General features: G+C 34.0%; 1 non-coding gene across 1 annotated transcript; it reads right to left on the bottom strand.

The window, feature by feature from the left end:
• Positions 1-5,171: 5,171 nt before the first annotated feature.
• LOC131173676 (small nucleolar RNA R71) lies at positions 5,172-5,279 on the bottom strand. Its single transcript, XR_009143988.1, has one exon. It is a non-coding gene; the product is annotated as a small nucleolar RNA R71 (small nucleolar RNA).
• Positions 5,280-9,324: the final 4,045 nt, after the last annotated feature.

The following is a 9,324-nucleotide window of genomic DNA, read 5'->3' as shown; positions in this document are numbered from 1 at the left end:
ATGGAACTTATGCAAAATTCAAGGGCCTTCAAGTACATGATGCTTTGAACTAAATCACAATCCTTAATTTTAATTAGAATTAATGAATACTTAAAAGCCAAAGACATCCAAAATTGAAACAGATGATGACCTTTAATTATCAATCAAATTGAACTAATCTGAAAATTGGATACCCATAATCAAACTAGTATAATCTACATAAATTGTAATGCTAAATATATATTAATAAAAGTTCATTAGAAAACAACTAGAATGTACATCTCAATCATCAGTTTTCACTGATTAATCTTACAAAAATCTCAAAAATTCAAGTCTATTAATTATTATTATTATTAAAAACGTTGCAATAACGATATAGTTTAATAATAGCTATATATATATTGAATTTGAGAAACTTGGGATAATTCCCTGATATATAAAACAAACAAATTCAAGTGCATTTATTTGTATTTCCATTTTATTGTTTTCCACTCCAATGATGCTACCTTTTGCTCTTTCTTTTTTAGTCTAATTTAAATCTAAAAGTCAATAGTAAGGACCACCGCCGCGGCTCCTGAACAACCCTACACACATATATTGGTTTTTGCTACTTTAGACACAAGATCAATTCCAAGTAAAAAACGCCGGTATAATACGTTCCAAAAAAAAAAGTAAAAAAAAAAAAAAAAAAATCTTCATTGGAAATCTTTGTTGGTCTATTCTCTTGAAGTGTACCTTTATACCTATCTTTTTTTTCCTTAATAACATTTATTTTACCTATAAAAAAAGGCCACATATTTTTTTTAATGAAAATAATGAATCAAAAATTAAATTTTTTTTATTAAAATGTTAATCGATAAACTAAATTAAAAAATTAATTAAAAAAAATTCACCCCTAATTAAATTTGGTATATAAAAATTAGTGTTCATTATATTTATATATATGTGAATCCTTTCATAAAATATAATAAATAAGTTTCATATTTATATTAATGAAATAGTGTTAGTTTGATTGTTAAGGAACCACTCAATTCAAAAGTTTTAAGTTTATAGATGAGAACTCAAATAATAATTTTATATCTCTCTATTACACCTCCATACATGAAAACCCATTAAACTTGAAGTGTGAACAAGCACAGGCCTACTTTATTTTATATTGAAATATTCAACTAATAAATGAAAGTGGCCAAGATTTGAATTATGAACATTTTGGTCTGAGATATTCTAATATCATGTTGAAAATCTACTTACTCTAAAAACTTAAACTAGATAAGAGTTCCAAAATTAGTTTTATACCTCTATATTAGATATAATAATTTTTTCTTTGCCTAAAGAGTCAATAAGGTAGTTTAGATTGTTTTTTTTTTTTTTAAATTGAGGTTAGTGATAATAGTCAGACGAGAAACACTTCCTTATTGCTTATTTTCCTTCGTTCACAAGAAAAAAAAAATTAAGAACGCTGGTTTGACATGTTTAGTGGTTAAAAAGCATATAATTATGTAAAATACACAGATATAAGTCTGTATTTATATAAAAAAATAAAAATAATAAAATAAACTTTACATAACATAAATTGGTGGTGTCAATTTTTTTTAGCATTGTTTTAATTCGCTTAAATTTATAAATTTAGAAAATTTGATCATATATAATTTGTATAATTTTCATAATTATAAAATTTTAAAGATTTAGCTTAAATGGAGATGACTTGATGACAAATATCGTTTAATTATCACATATTTCTCACAGGCACTCCTAAATTTAAAAGTACTTATAGATTGATGAATTTGACTCTCAATCCCTGTATCATGAATTTGGCTGATGCCCCTTGTGTCCAACATCTATATTTTTTCTTTCTTTTCCACCAGAAAATGTCACATATTTTGAAGTAATTTAACGTCCAATACTTTGAACGTCTTATACTTTGAGCTTAACAAAAAGAACACGTCTTATATCTTAAAGGTGGCCTAAAACATTTTAGCGTGTAACTCACCCTTCCTCCACCTACTTATAAATTGATGACTCTTACACAATTAAAGAAGAATCATTTGGAGACTGGTTCCCTTCTGCACATTTGCTTGTCAAGCAAAAAGCTAATGTATGTAAGCTTTCTTCTTCTTCTTCTTCTTGCATATTTTGCTTCAAGTTCTTACTATCCATCTCAACTTCATGTATTTTCCTAATATAACAGGCTACAACTTTCATGTATATTTTATCATCAACTTCATTCTCTTCCTCCCCCTCCTCCTTCTTTTTATATGTTCCTCCAAGCCGCTGGTACAGGCCATAGCTACCATCTTCAACGATACGTGGTGTAGTTCTAACACTTATAACACTTCATTTTGGACCACACATTTCATCCATATCAACTGCCTTGTCCCACAATTTTTTTTTTTTATTGTTTATCTAATCCTGCTTTCATCGCCATCCCTAAAGCAGCAATGGCATAGTTATCCTCAAAAACAGGATGTTTAAAGCCAGCATTCAGTGCCAGCTGTATGCTTTGCTCTTTTTAATTCATTTTGATGGTCATCAAAGAAGATAAGAACTCAACTGAGATCATGTCCTTTTTTTAGATATTTCTCAGGATGTCTGTGTGAAGTGATCAACTTATTGATCCTCCTCTTCCTCCTACTTTAGTTATTTTTAAATAACTCTTTCTACAAGTAATGAGGTGATATGTATCCTTCAAATATTGAGTTCACTCACCTTAGAGGAGCACCTTTCTTGGAAGATGAAGATGTTTGTGAGCACTCTAGTCACCTATGCAATCGTTTTGAAAATTGAAGATCAAGTACTTCAAACTCATTCTGACTCAAATTACAAAACAATCATTAGCAATATGATGCATACATTTTGCATAGTCATTTAGGTCTAATTTTATAACCATTTTTATTTGATTATTAGTCATTTTTAGCTAATTTCATTAGTTAATTAGTTAGTTTTTCATAGTTGTCAATTTTGCATTAATTTGTGATTTTTACTTTGTTTTGTAGGAAAAATGGTGTTTTTGAAGGATCGAAGAGAATTTTGCCATTGAGGAGTGTCTTCTACAGCCAAAGATGTCAAAAACAAGTTTTCAAGCTGAAATATGCATTGACCAAACTGTGCATAACTTGCCGCATAAGCTATGCAGATCTGCATAAGGAGAAAAATCACTGTTCCAGAACCAGCCAAAATGTGCATAAGGAGACTGCATAGCTTATGCACATTCACGCCTCCCTTATGCACTTTCACGGAATTGTGCATAACCTATGCACCAAGTCATGCAATTTCGCATAAGTGACCCAGAAACAGCCGAAAACTGCATAAGGGACTGCATGACTTATGCAGTCCACTTATGCAGTCCCATAAAGAGTTCATTAATGAGCTGGCAGAAGATTTCCTCAGATAATTCCTCCTAGAACATACCATTTTAGGGCTCCATGTCAGAAAATACTATAAATAGTCTCATTTTCCCATTTTAGGGGGAGACAAAAGGAGCAGAAAAGGAAAGAAGAGGAGAGACAGAATTTGAAGAGTCACTTTCACCTTCCACACCATTTTCAACCAAGATTTGCAGATTTCTTTCTTCCCTTACATTTTTCTACATTTCTAGTGTTTAATTTCTTACTTCTTAGCTTAGATTAAAGCTTTATTTCCTTATAAACTCATAATATCTTGTAAGCATTATGGATAGTGAGTAGTTTATCTTTTGATTCTGGAGTAAGGGTTGTAATATTTGAGATATTTTGTGGATTTTGATTGGGTAATCCATATTTTGTGGTCTTAATGAGTTTTATTCATTTCTTGTGTACTTAATGACATGCTTAGTGTAGGATCCCATTAAGTGATGTTCTTAATCCATGGTTGAAGCACCGAAAGGAGAAGGCCTTGTGATAGATAATCAAGAAATTGGACTTAATTTACTTAGACCTAGAAATAGGCTAAGGATTAAGAGGATTCACAGATTAATTAAAGAACTTAATGGGTCTTAATTAATTCTAAGTCCACGAAAGTAGGATTAGATTGATTAAGGCACTCTTTGTCTCACTCGAAAGGGAATTCAAAGGATTTAAGAATTAATCTCCTTAAAACCCATTAGTTTCACAAGATTGGATAACCAATTAAAAATCCCAAAATAGCTCGGATATGAAATCCCGAACTCCGGAATCACCTTTTTACCATTGTTAATTTCTAATCGAATTTAATTACTTGCCATTTTGAATATTGCCATACTTGAACTTGCTTATTTCAATTTGATGCAATTTTAGTTTAATTAATACATTGTTGAATAGATTATTAATTTTGCATACATAGATTTCACATTCTCAATACCCATCGATTCATTACTTTAATTTCAAAAATATTTCAATTTACTCAACTTTTTATATCAAAAATTCAATCATTAACACAACTCCTCGTGGGATCGATATCTTTTATAGACTACTTGTACGACCCGTGCACTTGCGGTAGGGACGCATCAAGTTTTTGGCGTCGTTGCCGGGGAGTTGTTTGTTTAAGATTGAATTCTTGATTATTTTAGTTGTTTTTAGTTTTATTTTTGTTATCTTTTCATTTTGTGTTTGTTTGATCTTTTTCAGGTACTTTTAATCTTTTATGAGAAGAGCTAGAAGCGCAAGTGACACATCCTTATTGTTCAATCCTGAAATTGAGAAATTTTGTAAATCCAACAAGAAAGAAACCAGAAAAAGAAAAGAAGCTTTGAGAGAAACCGAAATTGAAGCAGACATGGCTGATGAAAGAATTAGAATCGGTGGTAATGCTGGAAATGGTCAAAACAATGAAGATGCAGCCCATGGTGAAGAAGTTGTTAATGCTAATCTGCCTAGGGGAAGTATGATGGATCATGCTTTTCCTCGTTTTGATGACTTGAGAGAGAGCATAGCAAGACCAAGAATTGATGCAAATAGTTACAAGATGGATTTTGGAGTCCTTCAAATGATTCAGAATTCTCAATTTGGAGGACATCCTTCTGAAAATCCACACACATATCTGAAGAAGTTTGCTATGATCTGTGACATGCAAAAACAACCTGGAGTGTCTGATGATGCAGCAAGATTGAAGCTATTCCCGTTCTCTTTGAAAGATAGAGCATTGGATTGGCTTGATTCTTTACCTCACAACTCCATCACAAATTGGAAGTAGCTCACTGATGCATTTCTTGCACAATATTTTCCACCTGGAAAAACTCAAGAGTTGAGGAATCAAATGACAGCTTTCAGACCAAGAGAGGATGAAACTCTATATGAGTCATGGATGAGATGGAAGGAATTAGAGAGATTATGCCCACATCATGCCATTCCAAAATGGATGATAAATCAGAATTTTTACACAAATGTCACTCCTGCAATTAGAGGGATTATTGATGCTCAAACAGGAGGAGAATTTATTATGAAGCATGAAGATGAAGCTTATGAGCTATTGGAGAAAATTGCAAAGAACACTCATCTTTGGAGTAGTCCAAGAGGACCAGCTCCAACTCAAAAAAGGCAAGCTGCTGGAATGTATGATCTTGATCCGTTCAACATGATTAATGCAAAGTTTGATGCACTTACTAATGTTTTGGCTAAGAAGATGGAAGACTTCAGTATGTTGGTTAGTTCATCATCATCATCTGGAAGTTCACAACAAGTGGCTTATGCAGAAGGAACTACCAGCTGTGGAGTAGATTATGGAGAACAAGCAGCTTATGTTGGTAATTATGGAAACAAGCAAATGGGGAATTCTTATTCTCAAACTTATAATCCAAATTGGAGGAATCATCCCAACTTTTCATGGGGAAATCAGCAAAGTCAAGTTCCAAATCAGAATTTTCAACCACAACAGCAGCAAGGAGTTCCATATCAGCAAAATAGGCAACCATTACCTTAATTTCAGCAGAAAAATATGAATCCTCAACCAAAACAGTAAGAACAAAGTTCCACCACTGAAGCTTTATTGCAACAGATTCTTGCTAACCAAAATAAGCATGATGAGGAGATGAGAGAGATGAAAGCAAGGCTAGAACAGATGCAAACACATAACAAAATGCTGGAAAATCAGATTGCACAACAAGCATCTTCCTCAGGTGCCAAGTCTTTTGGAAAGCTTCCAAGTCAACCAGAAAACCCAAGAGAGCAGTGTCAAGCTATTACTTTAAGAAGTGGGAAAGTTATAAATGATGAGAAGAGTGAAAACAGTGAGAAGAGAGAAAAAGAGAAAGAAACTGATGAGAGTGAAAAACAAGAGAGTGCAGAAAAATGTAAAGAGGAATTTGAAGAGAAGGAAGAGAAATATATACCTCTTGAACCCTACAAGCCACAACTTCCCTTTCCACAAAGATTTCACAAAGCCAAGCTTGATAAGCAATTTGGGAAGTTCTTAGAGGTTTTGAAGAAGCTATACATAAATGTGCCTTTTGTTGACGCTCTTTCACAAATGCCCTCTTATGCAAAATTCTTGAAAGAAATTCTCTCAAACAAGAGGAAACTTGAAGATGATGAAACTGTAGCTTTGACAGAAGAATGTAGTGCTATCCTTCAAAGGAAACTTCCCCCAAAGCTCAAAGATCCAGGGAGTTTTTCAATTCCATGCCACATTGGGGAATCATGTTCTACAAAAGCCTTATGTGATTTAGGGGCTAGTGTTAGCCTCATGCCCCTCTCAATTTATGAAAAGCTCAATATGGGAGATCTAAAGCCAACCCATATTTCTCTTCAGTTAGCTGATAGATCAATCAAGTATCCTGAAGGGATTTTGGAGAATGTGCCTCCGAAGGTTGGAAAGTTCTATATACCTGTTGACTTTGTCATCTTGGACATGGAGGAAGATTTTAATATTCCAATTATCTTGGGAAGGCCTTTCCTAGCTACAGCTGGTGCTTTGATTGACGTGAAAGGAGAAAAATTGACTCTTAGAGTTAGTGAAGAGCAATTGGTTTTCAATATTAATAACTCTATGAAGAAGCATCATTCTGAAGCTGATACTTGCTTGAGAGTTGATATTATTGATGAGCTGGTTGAAGAACACTTCAGAAAGAAATATCCAGAAGATCCACTTGAAAATTGTTTGGTTCATGGAGGAGGCATAGATTATGACAACCCTCATGTGGCTGCATATGCTCAACATCTAGAGGGAAGTCCACCATTCATTTCTGCTCTAGTTTTTCAACTCACACAAGAGGAAAAAGCAGAATCTAAGCAACCATCATTCAAGGAAGAAGATGCACCTAAGGTAGAACTTAAGCAACTTCCTTCTCAGCTCAGGTATGAATTTCTTGGCACTAATAATACTTATCCAGTAATTATAAATGCAAACTTGAGTACCTTAGAGGCTGATAAGTTGTTAAGAGTGTTGAGACAATTCAGAAAAGTTTTAGGATACACTATAGATGACATTAAGGGAATAAGCCCACACTTTTGCATGCATAGAATCAGTTTGGAAGAAAATTGTAAGCCATCTATTGAACATCAGAGGAGGTTGAACCCAAATATGAAAGAAGTTGTTAAAAAAGAAATTTTGAAGTTGCTTGATGCAGGGATCATATATCCCATCTCGCATAAAGACTTGGGTGAGCCAAGTACATGTTGTCCCAAAAAGGTGGAATGACAGCTTGTCAAAAATGAAAATAATGAATTAATTCCCACGAAACGCTGACTAGTTGGCGAATGTGCATAGATTACAGAAAATTAAATGTTGCCACTAGAAAAGATCATTTTCCACTTCCCTTCATTGATCAGATGTTAGAAAGACTGGCTAGGCATTCTTACTTTTGCTATTTAGATGGATATTCATGTTTTTTTCAAATCCCTATCCATCTAAATGATCAAGAGAAAACCACTTTTACTTGTCCATATGGAACCTTTGCTTATAGAAGGATGCCATTTGGGTTATGTAATGCACCAGTCACTTTTCAAAGGTGCATGATGGCAATTTTCTCAAATTTCATTGAAGACATAATGGAGGTTTTTATGGACGATTTTTCTGTTTATGGATCTTCATTTGACATATGCTTGGCTAACCTTTCTAAAGTTTTGCAACATGTGCGAATCTCGACCTTGTGTTAAACTGGGAAAAGTGTCATTTCATGGTTCAGGAAGGGATAGTGCTTGGACATTTGGTGTCTAACAGAGGAATAGAGGTTGATAAAGCCAAAGTTGAAGAGATAGAGAAGATGGCTCCTCTTACCAATGTCAAGGGAATTCGAAGTTTCCTAGGACATGCCGGGTTCTACAGACGCTTTATCAAGGATTTTTCTAAAATAGCTAAACCTTTGTCTAATTTGTTAAGTCATGACACACCATTTGTATTTGACCAAGAGTGTTTGGATGCCTTTTGCAGGTTGAAGCAAGCTCTTATCACTGCACCAATCATGCAACCACCTGATTGGAGCCTACCTTTTGAAATTATGTGTGATGCTAGCAACTATGCAATTGGGGCTGTTCTTGGTCAAAGAAAGGACAAAAAGGCTTATGCTATTTATTATGCTAGTAGAACACTGGATGAGGCTCAAACAAATTATGCAACAACTGAAAAGGAATTTTTAGCAATTGTCTTTGCATTGGAAAAGTTCAGACCTTACATTATTGACTCAAAGGTGGTTATATTTTCAGATCATGCACCATCGTATTTGCTCTGTAAAAGGAGGCTAAACCTAGGCTCATTAGGTGGATTCTGATGCTACAAGAGTTTGATTTGGAGATTAGAGATAAGAAGGGAGCTGAAAATGTAGTTGCTGATAATCTTAGTAGGCTGAAATTGGATGATGAAGAATTGGATGAAATCCCTATTGATGAGTTTTTCTTGGATGAACAACTTTTCTCTCTTGTTGCTAAAATACCTTGGTATGCAGACTTTGTAAATTATCTATCTTGTGGAGTTTTACCCCTAGGTATGACATGGCAACAAAAGAAAAAGTTTTTGCATGAGGTGAAGTTTTATAGATGGGATGACCCTTTACTCTTTAGGAGATGCTGTGATGGTTTAATAAGGAGATGTATTCCTGAAGAGGAGATACAGAGTATTATGCATCATTGCCATGCTTCTGATTATGGAGGACATTTTGGAATTTCTAAAACAGCTAGTAAAATTTTGCAAGCTGGTTTCTTTTGGTCAAATCTTTTTAAGGATGTGAGGAATTTGTGTTGGATTGTGATAAATGTCAAAGGAGTGGAAATTTGTCAAAAAGAGATCAAATGCCCCTAAATAATATTCTTGAAGTGGAATTATTTGATGTTTGGGGAATAGATTTTATGGGGCCATTCCCTCCTTCATATGGTAATAGATACATCTTAGTTGGGGTTGACTATGTGTCAAAGTGGGTGGAAGCTATTGCAACTCCAACTAATGATGCTAGAGTTGTAGTGA

This window comes from Hevea brasiliensis, chromosome 14 (genome assembly GCF_030052815.1).
Source record: "Hevea brasiliensis isolate MT/VB/25A 57/8 chromosome 14, ASM3005281v1, whole genome shotgun sequence".
Taxonomy (NCBI): domain Eukaryota; kingdom Viridiplantae; phylum Streptophyta; class Magnoliopsida; order Malpighiales; family Euphorbiaceae; genus Hevea; species Hevea brasiliensis.
This window is presented reverse-complemented; position numbering and strand designations above follow the sequence as displayed.